The sequence below is a fragment of the Ovis aries genome, chromosome 16, assembly GCF_016772045.2.
Source record: "Ovis aries strain OAR_USU_Benz2616 breed Rambouillet chromosome 16, ARS-UI_Ramb_v3.0, whole genome shotgun sequence".
NCBI classification, from domain to species: Eukaryota; Metazoa; Chordata; class Mammalia; order Artiodactyla; family Bovidae; genus Ovis; species Ovis aries.
In genome coordinates, this window is record NC_056069.1 from 18,490,302 (window position 1) to 18,505,633 (window position 15,332).

A 15,332-nucleotide genomic window follows, 5' to 3' on the forward strand; every position below is an offset into this window, starting at 1 on the left:
AAACCAAAACCTGCAAGCAAATGAAATATCCATTAGTGTATTAATGAAAGGTTAAATAAACTGTGGCATATCGATATTATAAAAATAAAAATTTCAAAGAGTTGAACTTCCCTGGTGGTCCAGTGTTAAGAACCCACCTGCCAATGCAGGGGACACAGGATCTACCCCTGGTCCGGAAGATTCCATATGCCGGGGGGGAACTAAGCCCATGCACTGCAACTAGAAGCCCTCCATTCGCTGCAACTAGAGAAAGCTTGTGTGCAGCAACAAGCACCAGGCAAAGTCAAACTTTAATTAATTAATTTTTAAAAAGAATTGCTTTTGATCTGTAGCTTCTTTTTTTTTTTTTTTGATCTGTAACTTCTAAATCATGGTCATGCTTTGCTATTGAGTAAGAAACACAAGCGCCAGGGAAAGGTAAATATAATGATTCCACTTTTATTAAAAAAAAAAATCCCCCTTCCAAAAAACCTTATTTGTACATATCTATCTATAAATATATACAATGTATGAGCATGGAAAAGCTATGGGAGCTGTGGAAACATAATTTTAGACTACTAGTATCGAGGGTGACTAGAGGATGGGGAAAAGTGAGAGAGAACCACTCATACAGCAAAATCGGGGAGAAATGTTCACACTGTACAAACTAAAAGGAAAATACGTAGAACTCCAAAGTATTACACATTCCCTCACTTCACTCAGGTTTCTTTACAAATGGGACATCCTCCGAAAGATCCTTCCAGAACTCCCTATTTAGTCACCACATCCTCACTCTGTCTCATTTTAGCCTCTTATCTTGCTTTATAGTTATTCATATACCTGAGTAGCATTATACTACATATTCATTTATTTACTGTCTGTTTCCCAAGAAAATGCAAACTCTGTGAAGGTAGAAAGGGGGCTTTGTGTTGTTTACTACCATATTGCAAGGACCTAAAATCATTTCTGATACAGAGATACCAATAATAAATGTTAGCTGCATAAAGAGAGAAAAAATTATATTTCATGGATTAAAAACTAAAAATACACATGAGCAGAAGCAAGAAGCTAAAACAGCAAATGAAGATACTGATTTGATTTCATGACGGAACTGAAAGCAACTTAAAGAAAAAGGTGACTTTTAATGAGCCGTAAATTAAATTACCTAGGCTCATATATTTTGGAATGTTAAATACCACAAATCTGCTAATGGGCAGACAGGGAGAGAGGAGAAGAAAGAGGACCAAGTCTAGACTGAATGACTGACCAACAAGTGTATATGCCTGAGTAATGCTAGCAAGAAAATGCACAAATAAGAAAATGATTGTTCTGTACACCTGCAAAATCTATGCTGGACACAGTGGTACCTCTCTCATAAAATAGTATTGCTTTGGTTCGTAAAGTAATAATGCATAAGAAGTAAAAATGGATTTAAACGGCAGATTCTGATATTAACATAAAAGAGTAAAATAGTAGCAAGGATGTTGAAAAAAGCAAGCCTTCATAAACTCTTAGCAGAGTAAGCACACTCTTGTTACTTAATCTGAAGATGCTCTTTTAACACCTAACGCAAATTCTGAAGCTCTGAAAAATGTCCATGTGCATATTCTAAGTACAAATGCCAGAAATGTATACTGTTCTTCTCAAATTAAAATAGTTTATGACATAGGTATAGTAGATGTTCTCAAATATAATTAAATATAATAAAACAAATGAAATAAGCTTCTATATTCTTATTCTTTTAAATAATCTAGTATGCTAAAAAAAAAGTAAAGTTTAAAAGTTACATATATATTCTCTGGGTAACAATCTCACTTTAATACTTAGACTACATAATTTAAACAAAATATTTTTTCACAGTAGGGATACTATATTTACATAGTTATGAAATACTAATTTTCCAATAAAGCTATCTGAGGGCATCCTATTTTGGTTAAAACACACACTGTCGACAGAGACAAAGAACTCTGCAGGAACAATGAACAAATTCTTAAGTTGTTTAGTTTACCTGAAATTCATAAATCTTTTAAAATCGTGTACAATAAGAAATCCCCATAAACAAGCATTAAACAAAAGAATTAACTTTTTGTCAATTTTGCTCAAAAAAAAAAAACCAAAAACAAAAACTTTGAAGTAAGAATGAAATAATCTCCTTGAAAAAGCAACTCGTTATCTGTGATTGTTACCTGACTGTCTGTTCAAAAATTTTTTTAATATTTAAAATAATGAGTTGGTATTCTCAAAAAGTGAATTGTATGTTACTTGCAAGAACATGGAATGATTTTTCAATCCCATACAGAATAAGCTTGTAAAAAAAAAAAGAATAAGCTTGTAACTCTGTTCCTACAATACTTATCTTTTATCTTGAAAGGCTCTTATGAAAATGACCCACACAATAAAACCTTCTATAACTTTAAGAACACCTTATTTTTCCTGTTTAAATAATAAAGATGAATAAAATGACTTTTAGGTATGTATTACATTTTCCACATATGACTAAACACATACTAAGATATCAAATGTAGACATATTTAGTTAAAATCAATTAAACTGAGAAGTCCTTCCCTTCTGGCTGTCCATATTTTTCTTTAATCCTGGTCAGTGTAAACCCTTATTACCAGTAATTTGCCACTATAACGCTGAGGAAAAATGCTAGCCTCACAATTTTTGTCATTTCTCCCCCCCTCTTCCCCTGCAGGCTGCTACTGTTGATGGCCTTTATGGAAATATAAATTCAATCAGCAGCTGCAAATTTCATGAGACGTCCATCTTCATGCTGAATTTCTAACTGAGTGTCAAAACAATCTGTGGATTTCTCCCTGATGAAACACACATTGAATTGTAAATTTCTGCAATTTCCTCATGTTTGAATTTCAGCTGCAACAAAATAGTGCTAGCCCAGATACACTGCCTACCAGGCTGAAACAAGTAATTTTTCTCTTCTTATCCCTGCATGCTTGTTAAACAGTTAAATATCTTTAAAAGACATGAGACAAAATATTTCCTCCCAAATTAAACAATTAAATTTCCTATACTATTAAAAGAAAATGAGGATATACAAATCATTAATATATTTTGTATGTTTCAAAAAGAGTTTTCTTTCCCCTTCAAGAGATTTACTTGTTCTATATGGTTGCTTTTCATTCTTTCTTTTGAATTTGGTGGTGAATAATCCCACGAACTTTCATAAAATTAATACTTCTTATAGAACTTACAGTACAATGTCAAGATAGTACGTAAATGAAATGTAGTCACAAAATAATGACTAGTAACTTCAAGTTTAATGAGGTATATTTTCATTCAATATTTCAACTTAAATATTGCCAAGAGTAACAATATTAAAACAAAGAATTATACCAGCTAAAGGAGGTATTCTCTTTTTATTTTTTGGTCACACTGTACGGTATGCAGGATCTTAGTTCCCTGACCAGGGGCAGAGTCTGCTTCCCCTTCAGCGGAAGCATGGAGTCTTAACCCCTGGACTGTCAGGGAAGTTCCAAGGCATTCTTCTTAACACATACTTATAATGAGTTAGTTTTTTCACCAAAGAACCATTTACAACTGAGTAGCTAAAAAGAACTGCTTCTAAGTAACATACTATTAAGGAACCTATTTTATTTTACAAATAAATAAGCAAAAATATTATGTGCTTAAAAAAGATATCTTAAGAAATCCATTAAGTGGCTCATTCCAATATAGCAACTTCTTATTGGTATATAAATGTCTTTTCATTAATGTCACTAACAAAATAATTCATAGCCCTAGAGTGAGAATCTCACAAGTTACATGTGCATGAGTTCATAGTCAATAAAATACATGTCTACTAGAAAATACCCCCAAAATGTACAAAATAAAATAAAAATTCAACAAGACACTGCAGTAAGCAAATCTTTTTATGGGGGGGGGGTCTGTAAAACAAGTTATAAAACAGCAATCATTCATCCTTTCAACAAACATTTACTGAATATCTCCTATTGGCAGGTAATTTTTACCAGGCCATGGGGACAAAGATATGTGCAGAACACAATCTTTTACCCTCAAGAAGTTAGTCAAGTTGAGAAGAAAATCATTTATTAAAACATAGTGAAATAAGTGCTTTAAACTGGTACATTAAAAAAAGTATTTTGACTGCATGCATACGAAATCTCAGTTCATGTCCCCTGTAGCTGAAGAAAGTCTTAACCACTGAACTACCGGGAAAGTCCCTAAAGTGGTACATTAGGGGAGGAAAGTGAAAGTGAAAGCCACTCAGTCCTATCTGACTCTTTGCGACCCCATGGACTGTACAGTCCACGTAATCTTTCAGGCCAGAATAGTGGAGCAGGTAGTCTTTCCCTTCTCCAGGGGGTCTTCCCACCCCAGGAAATCAAACCCAGGTCTCCCGCACTGCAGGTGGATTCTTTACCAGCCGAGCCACAAGGAAAGCCCACATTAAGGGAGGGAAATTTAGGAAAGCACTAAGGAGACAACTATTTCATGAGCAGTCATGGAAGCTTTCAGAAACAGTTATAGTTTCTAAGGACATATAGGAGTCAGTCAAGAAAGAAAAAGAAGGAAGACACATTCCAGCCAGAAGGCAGAATGTAATACAAAAAACATGGAAACATGAAATAGCATGGTGCCTTTGGAAAATTGTTAGTGATTGGAGACAAAGAACAGGGTTGATATGTGATATGCTGGAGCAGAGTATGCTGGGATATGGTCTTGAAGAGCTAAGAATGCCATTTAAACTATTTAGTTAAACATTATACAGAAGGCAGTGGGGGTTCTTGGAAGGATGTAAACAGAGGTAAAACAATAATGAATGATATTTTTCAACAGGATATAAAAGTTAAAGTATAATGATTAAGAATACAGACTCCTGGTCAAATCCAGTTTTGCTATTTTCAGGCCATAGTTTTGGGCAAGTTACTTTTTCTATGACTCAATTACCTCATCAGTAAAACGGTAACAATACTACTACATGGCATAAGATTAGCATGAGAATTAAGTGCCTTCTATTTATATATTTGAAGCTATTTTATTATCATCATCATTTTACAGGTTGGTAGGGTCTTTAGGTCTAACTCTAACACACAAGAGTCCCAAAGCATAGAATTTAACTAAATCATCTAGAACACTCTGTTTGACACAAACTACACATCAACTTATCTTCACTTAGAAAACATTTATTGAATATTTATGTACAGATACGTGCAAAAAATAAAGTCTAAAAAAATCTCTCTAAAACAGGAAAAGTTTAAGTAATTTTAAAATAACTTTAAAAATATATTAATATAGAAAATCAACCAATAATCTTAAAACATAAAGATTATTTCTTTAATTAAATTAAAGAAATAATTTATTAATTAAAACATTATTTCTTAGTGAAATAATGAAATAAGAAATAAATAGACAAGAAGAAACTATAAAATTGAAAGCTAGGTCTTCAAAGAATTATAGACAAGTTTTTATTAATTAATCAAGTTTTAAATGAGATGACAGAAACAGTATTAAATGTATAAAGTGAAGTGAAGTCGCTCAGTCATGTCCAACTCTTTGCGACCCCATGGACGGTAACCTATCAGGCTCCTCTGTCCATAGGATTTTCCAGGCAAAGGTGCTGGAGTGGATTGCCATTTCCTTCTCCAGGGGATCTTCCCGACCCAGGAATCGAACCCAGGTCTCCCGCATTGCAGGCAGACGCCTTACCGTCTGAGCCACCAGGGAAGCCCTATTAAATGTATAAAAATATATGCAAAAGTACAAGAAGACTTTGTACACAACTTTATGCCAATATACTTGGAAAGTCAAATTAAACAGTTTTTAAAACTGTATCAATTATAAAAATGGATCAAAGAAGAATTGGAAAAATTAAATGGAACCTGCAACTATGAAAGAAATTGAAAGTGCAAGTGAAGTCACTCAGTCATGTCTGATTCTTTGTGACTCCATAGACTATAGCCCATCAAGCTCCTCTGTCCATGGGATTCTCCAGGCAAGAATACTAGAGTGGGTTTCCATTTCCTTCTCCAGGGGATCTTCCCAACCCAGGGATCGAACCCGTGTCTCCTGCATTGCAGGCAGAAGCTTTACCCTCTGAGCCATCAGGGAAGCCAAAAGAAATTGAACTCACTGCCAAAAATCTTCCTGTAAAAAACACCACTGAGTTCAGAGAGTCTAACAGGTATATTTTCTAGGCCATACAGGCCTAGGTCACCCTTCTTTACACAATCTATTCCAAAGAATAGAGAAAGAAGAAACATGCCTCAGTTCTTTTTAAGAAGCTAGCATAATCTGATACCAAAAGTACAGCAGATTAGTACAAAGAAAGGAAAAATAAACCTGATCTCATTTATAATAGTATATGCAAAAATCATTTATTTAAAAAATACATATGTATATATATCTCAGCTGGACAAATTTTTTTAAAAGTTGTATTTCATTCAACGCTATGAAATGTTTTGTAGCAGAAGAGATTTTCAGGGTTTAGTCTATCTTGTCACTGGAAAAAGAAGTCTTACAAAGATATTTTAAAGTTATTCTTAATCTGTTATAAACTTACTGAAGTCATCTGCACTTTTAAGTTATTTCTCAATACTCTACCTGTAAAGAAGGAAAAGGCTGTAGTTTATTTTTTTGTTTGTTTTTGGCTGGTAGTTTAAAGTGAACCACCAACCGTCCATGAAAAGGAAAGGGACAAAAAAAGAAGAGTAAGTTACAGCAGGGGAAGAAGTAGAGGCAGGCAAAGTAAAGGGAAGGAAGAGGGAAAGGAAAAGAGGAGGAAGGTGGAAAAGTAGATAATAATTATACAGCATGTATCCTGTGCCAGAAATTCTTTCAAACACAAATGTATTTACATCCCAAAACTCCAAAATAACACTGAAATGATGTGTACTATTATTATTCCCATCATACAGAGAAAAAATAAGTGAAAAATTGCAATCATTCTAATTTTCTTTGTTGGGTTAAGATACTCAGTGGACATAGAAGCAGTGCTGGAAAATAAATCCCTATGAATGCAAGGTAACATTTAATCAATTATCCTTTCTATCTTAAAGATTATCTATTATAATCTCTTAGTGTGTACAGATACTTTATTTGGACAGTTTTCCTAGTGATAAACTAAAAAGACCTTCACAGCATATTACTCAAAGTATTCTAACAGTACCATCACGACACATGGGATAGCGCCATTAAACTCAACAGATGAACAGCACAAAGGCTGCAAAACTTCCTTCTATCATTTTCATTTTACCTGTTCCAAGTAAAAGTCTTCAAGTATGCAAAAAAGGCATTGGAAATTATGCCAGTGATTCCAAAGCCTGGCTGACTGCTGCCACCAAAGGAGGTATCTAAGACACCAAGTTCTTTAAACCCATGGAATCAGGATCTCTAGTATACAACTCACGTTTTTGTTGTCATTGTTTTTAAAATTTCTGCTACTTTGATCAATCACTTATGGAACTTCTAATATAAATGTTGTTGAGGATATTAAAATTTAAGAAAACCATAAGCTAGCTTTTTGTCATAAATGCATAAATACATGTCACGTTCTGGGTAGTAACTTACATTGGATGAATAAAAGTATATTTTATTATTATTTATGCAGCTTAAACTTAAAGCACTTTGTTAAATCCTAATTTGTTAATTAAAAAACTAACAAAGTTTGATGAATTGAAACCAGCAATATACTGGCAAATACTTAACACATGCTGACTGAACTATAGTTTTTTAATACTGAAAGAATATTTCCTCAAAATTTATACAATTTATAACATAATGACTATGTAACATTTTTTCTATTACCTTAAATGCCAACAATCAACAAAACAATACATCAAGCTCTGATTTGTAGCACTTGCTAATTCTGTGCTATAAATTCCCTACCATGGCCAAGTTCAAGCTACTCACACAATGTTGAACACGGAGTTTATAGAGATGTACAGTAGCTTACCCTTACACAGTATTTCTATCATAAAGACACAATAGGCATAAATAACCTCACAAGAACAGATAATAGTAAAAAATAGTCAACTAATTATAAAGGAATGAATTTTAAGCATTTATTATCTTTGTTTTTAATGTTAACAATGTAAGTATATGGTTACACAATTTAATTTTTAATAATGTCTGTGTTGAATAAGCAGCACAGGAAATTCTTGAAAAGTTAATAATTAGCTTTTATAAGACAGTGCAAGCTGACCCTGAAACACTTGTAACTACTACTGCTGCTTCTGAAATTTCACATAAAATCACACATTCTATTTTAGTACAAAAATTCTGCAGTTATTGGATTTAGCAAAAGTCAATTTATAACAAGTTACCAGTATGCCCAAAGAAAATCCAAATCAATAACCTATTTGATTACACTGTAGTTCAAAATTTCTACAAAGATTTTTAATTTAGATTATAAGTTTATACAGAAAAGACCCGAATGTATAATTCTGAGTATGCGGTTTTTATTTTGCTCTTATATCAACTGTCAACATAACATTAATATGTTTTTTAAACATATCAACATGGTTCCAAATAGGAAAAGGAGTGCGTCAAGGCTGTATATTGTCACCCTGCTTATTTAACTTCTATGCAGAGTACATCATGAGAAACGCTGGGCTGGAAAAGCACAAGCTGGATTCAAGATTGCTGGGAGAAATATCAATAACCTCAGATATGCAGATGACACCACCCTTATGGCAGAAAGTGAAGAGGAACTAAAAAGCCTCTTGATGAAAGTGAAAGTGGATAGTGAAAAAGTTGGCTTAAAGCTTAACATTCAGAAAACGAAGATCATGGCATCTGGTCCCATCACTTCATGGGAAATAGATGGGGAAACAGTGGAAACAGTATCAGACTTTATTTTTGGGGGCTCCAAAATCACTGCAGATGGTGACTGCAGCCATGAAATTAAAAGACGCTTACTCCTTGGAAGGAAAATTATGACCAACCTAGACAGCATATTGAAAAGCAGAGACATTACTTTGCCAACTAAGGTCCGTCTAGTCAAGGCTATGGTTTTTCCTGTGGTCATGTATGGATGTGAGAGTTGGACTGTGAAGAAAGCTGAGTGCTGAAGAATTGATGCTTTTGAACTGTGGTGTTGGAGGACTCTCGAGAGCCCCTTGGACTGCAAGGAGACTCAACCAGTCCATTCTGAAGGAGATCAGCCCTGGGATTTCTTTTGGAAGGAATGATGCTAAAGCTGAAACTCTAGTACTTTGGCCACCTCACGCGAAGAGTTGACTCATTGGAAAAGACTCTAATGCTGGGAGGGATTGGGGGCAGGAGGAGAAGGGGACGACAGAGGATGAGATGGCTGGATGGCATCACTGACTCGATGGACATGAGTCTGACTGAACTCCGGGACATGGTAACGGACAGGGAGGCCTGGTGTGCTGCGATTCATGGGGTTGCAAAGAGTCAGACACAACTGAATGACTGAACTGTACTCAACTGAACATGTTTAACATAAAACAATAATTTGTGTAATACACAAATAATAATAATTAGTGTTTTACAAAATAATTTCATGAGCACATAGTCAATGCTTGCAGAACCTACTGCTTTTTAAAAATTTTTATTGGCGTATAGTTGATTTATTGGAACCGGCTATTTATTTTAGGCTGCTGCTGCTGCTGCTGCTAAGTCGCTTCAGTCGTGTCCGATTCTGTGCAACCTCATAGATGGCAGCCCACCAGGCTCCCCTGTCCCTGGGATTCTCCAGGCAAGAACACTGGAGTGGGTTGCCATTTCCTTCTCCAATGCGTGAAAGTGAAAAGTGAAAGTGAAGTCACTCAGTCGTGTCCGACTCTTTGCAACCCCATGGACTGCAGCCCACCAGGCTCCTACGCCCATGGGATTTTCCAGGCAAGAGTACCGGAGTGGTGTGCCATTGCCTTCTCCCTGTTGTAGGCTACCTCATGCTTAACTAATCTTCATAAGAGTAGGGGTAAAAAATGAACTAAAAATAGAGAAAAGATATTTATGATCAGAAGTTGAGTTACTAAACTACAAAAGAGGGAAAGAGGAGAAAATAAATACTTTTGCTGGGACAGTGCTGATAGTTATATTATCAAGAGTGCCCAGGCACTTGGGAGCTAGACATTCCAGATGCATCAGAGGTGCAGTGAGAAGTACAGGTTACTCAGGCACAGGCAACCCATCAATTCTCTGGAAGAAAACGCACCTAAGAGTCACTGTTAGTCTTTACCTTTCCAACATAGAATTGGCCCTGAAACACAAACTGCCCTATTATAATCTAGATTCATAACTTAGGTTCATATTTAAAACTATAAGCTTTAGCCACTTTAGGTGACATTTAAATAATTAAAAAGCAAAGTAGCATTTGATCTGGGATCCTCGCACTTTGGGGAGAGAACTGTACCAGAGACTCCTACCAGGACAGCAAAGGAAACCACAGTAAACTATTCAAGCATTTATCTTTACCTTAAGAAACACCTTTCAAGACAGAATATGTTAGTGCAGTAGAATGCAAAATGAATCAAAAAAGAACAAAGCTTCAAATTCTCTCCTGACAGTTAATCTATGCTTTTTCCCACTTCATAGTTATTTGCTACCAGCTTTTGTGCTACTTGGCTGCCACCTACCAGAAATGTCATTATTAGAATTTCAGTACACATACAATCACAGCAATAATCCAACAGGATTTCACTGAAATTAGTCCTATTTTCCCCAACAGATAGTTATGTAATTTCAGCCTTCTGTGTCTCCAATTTACATAGTATCTCACTCCCTACCTCTGCTGCCTTTTGTCTTTCTCCACTTTTATGTAAAAAAAAAAAACAAATTACTTTGTACTTTTGTATGAATCATTTAAAAATCCTATTAGCAAAGTATCCAATTATTAAAATATAACTCATAATTATTGTTGTTGTTTAACCTCTTCCCTTCAGATTTTAAATCATCCTTTAAATATTAATGGAAACTTAGAAATTTAGAGCACGATTGCTATTCTGACATGTAGAATTTTCTGTGCAATAATGTGGAAAGATTTTTGAGTAGCAGTGAAGGTCAAGAAATATTTAAACTATCTACTTGCTTGCATGACTCTCCTATCAAATATAGTAATATATACAAGAGATTGGGTATTATATTTAGTAACTTTCTAAAGTAATTTAAAACAGTATATCAGGTAAATATATACTGGTTCAGTCACTCAATTTTTTAAAAAAATCTACCATTAGTAAATACACACTTCCAGGGTTAATAGGAGTTCATACCTAAGCGTATCTATTTCAGAAAAAAGTCAGAAAATGTCCCAAAAATTAACCTTGCTTGTGACAGTTCTTTTATTTAAGTCAGGTCTCAACAGGTAATGAATAAGAAATCCGAGGAGAAACGAAGGATCTACATTCTTAGCAAGCCAGGCTTCTTTGGCTATGGGATTCTCTAGGCAAGAATACTGGAGTGGGTTGCCATGCCCTCCTCCAGGGGATCTTCCCAACCTAGGGATCGAACCCACGTCTCCTAGGTTTCCTGCATTGCAGGCAGATTTTTACCAGCAGAGCCATCTGGGAAGCCCATTATCATGAGTGTTCGATATTAAACATATGCAAAAGAAATTATCTTCTCCCTGTAGGTGGTTAAGAGTTTAACATTACCCTAAACTTAAAAAATCCAGGGTCTGCTATGTGAGTGACTAACAGCAACAGAAAGTTTATCAGCTTTGGCATTTCCAAAACAGTCTCAAATAAGAGTAACAATTATACCAAAATAAAAACTGAAAAATGGCCTACAATTATACTGAACAACCTCTAGTAGGAACTGTCCCAAGGTCAGTTGTATAAAACAGTTAGAATACCTATAAAGATGCCTTGTACATGACACACACATAAATTATACAAACCTCACTGAAACTTCTGGTACATTTTCCAGTTCCTAGCTTTGTGTTTTCTACTATTTCTTTGAATGCTGATTTTACTCTCATGAATTCCTAACTCTTCAAAAGGAAGAGATAAACTTGAGAACAATCAGGACCAAAAGATATATTGGCTAGGCTCCAGTGATGCACAGCAACACTCCATAGAGTGTACAAGCATATTCAATGTCATATGATTCATAGAAATTAATTTAAAAACTGGTTTTATTCAAAATCTTCAAACCTTCAAACAAATATCTAATAGAAAAGAATAATAGTTAGAAATAAATCCATTAGTTTTAATATAATCCAAGTGTACAACACACAGAGCATTTTATCAATATATCAACAAAGGGAACTCTTAAAATATTTTAAAAGAGTTGAAAGAAATTATTACAAAGGGGAAATTTTCTTTTTATGTACTTTTGAGCAAAAGACATTAAACAAAATTAAAATCCAAAAGAAACTACTGTTCTGCCATAAATTGTTTGGAAAAAATCTAATTAAGCTTAAGGGTTTCAAATGAACAAAATGGCACTAACACATTTTTTGCATCAGCTATTTTCTGAGGGTGGTTAAATATAAAAAGCTACTCTGCAAATTTCAATAATTTTCTCAACTTCTGTTTGAATGTTTGCAACATTAACAACCAATTTTCATTTGTTTGTATGGCTTAATAATTCCCCAATATGAAGAAGTTTTTCTTACAAGGTAACCAAGCTGTTGAAGTGTTTTCTAACTGAAATTTCCTGTCATGCTATTTACGTGATTGGTACCTAGAGAGTTCAAGCAAGATACAGATCGGTTGAAGTAAATTATTGTTATAATCTTCAAAACACTTAATTGAAAATGTCAAAGTGAATAAATGAGATTATAAGTGAAATCTTTACATAAGAAATAAATATGACTTAGTTTGAGTACTTTCTCAACTACTATGCCCCATTTCTTTGCATGTTTTACATCACATCTTTCTGAAAGCTAAATTCTACTTCAAAAAGATTAAAAATTTTATTAAATAAAAATGGTAAATTAAAATAGTTTAAAATGTAATTAAAATGATTTCTCAAGGTAGACAAATATAGATGCAAATGTATTCTACAGTTTAGGTCTAGTCAACATGTTAATACTAATATTTGTGTCTACACTTAGGTAGTAAAGTCCTAGTACTAACCAGAATTTTGGAAATTATAAATAGTCCTAATTCTATACTAGTAGAAAAATAGAAAGTACTAGACTAAAATGAAAAAGAATATATAAACATATGTATAATTAAATCTCTTTGCTGCCCAGTAGAAGTTAACACAAGATTGTAAATCAACTATATTTCAATAAAATAAATCTTTAAAAATGAAAGTACTAAAGAAAGAAAAATATCTGAAAATAAATTTCAATTGCGAATTTGCACATGAATATTAACTTAATTTCAGCTAATCTATGTGAAGAGAAACTAAACAGTCTCTTGATGAAGGTAAAAGAGGAAAGTGAAAAAGCCAGCTTAAAACTCAGCATTCAAAAAATGAAGATCATGGCATCTAGTCCCATCATTGCATGGCAAATAGATGGGGAAACAATGGAAACAGTGATAGACTTTATTTTCTTGGGCTCCAAAACCACTGTGAATGGTGACTATGGCCATGAAATTAAGATGCTTGCTACTTGGAAGAAAGTCACTCACTCAGTCGTGTCCCATCTTTGCAACCCCATGGACTATACAGTCCATGGAACTCTCCAGCCCAAAATACTGGAGTGGGTAGCCATTCCCTTCTCCATGGGATCTTCCCATCCCAGGAATTGAACCCAGGTCTCCCACATTGCAGGTGGATTCTTTACCAGTTGAGCCACCAGGGAAGCCCCTTGGAAGAAAAGCTATGACAAACCTAGACAGAGTATTAAAAAGCAGAAATATCACTTTGCCAACAAAGGTCCGTATAGTCAACACTATCATTTTTCCAGTAGTCATGTACGGATGTGAGAGTTGGACCATAACGAAAGCTGAGCACCGAAGAATTGATGCTTTTGAATTGTGGTGCTGCAGAAGTCTTGAGAGTCCCTTGGACTGCAAGGAGATCAAACCAGTCAATCCCAAAGGAAATCAATCCTGAATATTCATTGGAAGGACTGATACTGAAGCTCCAATACTTTTGACTACCTGACGACTCACTGGAAAAGACCCTAATGCTGGGAAAGATTGAGAGCAGGAAGAGAAGGGGGCGACACAGGATGAGATGGTTGGATGTCATCACTGATTTAGTGGACATGAGTTTGAGAAAACTCCAGGAGGTATTGAAGGACAGGGAAGCCTGGTGTGCTGCAGTCCATGGGGTTATGAAGAGTCAGACATAACTGAACAACTAAACAACAACTGACAATTAAGCGAATGACTTCATAGCCATATCTATAACATCTGTCTGTTGGAAGAACAGTAGCTTAATTTTAGCCATGTAGGATATGTCGAGTTCGATAGGTTTGTGGGATATCCAGATGGAGATATTCAATGGGCAGTCAGATATAATGGTTTAAAGCTCAAAAGAGAGGTCTGGATAAGTACTGGAAATCATCATTGTGTATAGCAACTAATGCCATAGGAACAGGGGAGCCGAAGAAGGAGTTCTGGGGAATCACTAAAATATACCAGCTGGAAGATAATGAAGAATACCCTCAGAAACCTGAAAGAAAAGAACCAAAATGGTAAAATGAGAACCAGGAAGGAATACTGTGTTTAAAGCTTTAAGGAAGTTAATCAAGTTAGAGTGAAACACTGGATTTGGAAGGCAGAATACTAGCAGTGATCTTACCAAGGGCAATCCGAATTTAAATCAAAGGCATAGGTTTCTCATTTATTAAAACAAAACAAAAACTGAGCACCTATTTAATGTACCAGATATTGAGCCAGGATACATTGAGATACATTGAGATGTGGGGATATACTGAAAAGAAGACAGTCCTCACAGCATTTATAATCTGCTAGAGAAGATTGAGCTGAAGATCAATCATGACTATATCAGTAAAGGATTTTAACTGCATGCAAAAGAAACCTTCGCTTAGTTTCAACCAATGTTAGTTTACAGAATTGTTGGCATGCTGAAGAAACAAGCTCAGAAACTATGTAGTGAAGGAGAAAAGCATGGAAAATTATGCCACAGAACTAGTCCAGGGATCAGTCACCAAGCATTAGCTGCTACAAATGGTATCCCACTGGCACTAAACAAGGGATGGCACCTCCACCCTGAGTGCTCGATTGCTGTCCATGCCCATAAGTCTGACCCACCTACCGCCACTGCCAGCAAGAGCTCACTGTGCCTCCATTTATTTGTATCACTAACTCATGAACTCAAAAGTGACACAGACATTTCACATCGGGTAAGTCTAGATTATACATCATACCTCAGCGACCAGGGAAGCTGCAGTAGTGATTATACAAGCTCCCCTACTGCGGGAGGAAGGCTCTCACTAGCAGTACTAAGACTCACAAGGTACAGAATTGTCCAAACACAAG

At 35.2% G+C, this 15,332-nt stretch overlaps 1 protein-coding gene across 2 annotated transcripts in view; it reads right to left on the reverse strand.

Moving 5' to 3' along the window:
- NDUFAF2 (NADH:ubiquinone oxidoreductase complex assembly factor 2) overlaps positions 1 to 15,332 on the reverse strand; it is a 177,418-nt gene that overhangs the window by 122,347 nt on the left and 39,739 nt on the right. The gene's annotated exons all lie outside the window — the stretch shown is intronic.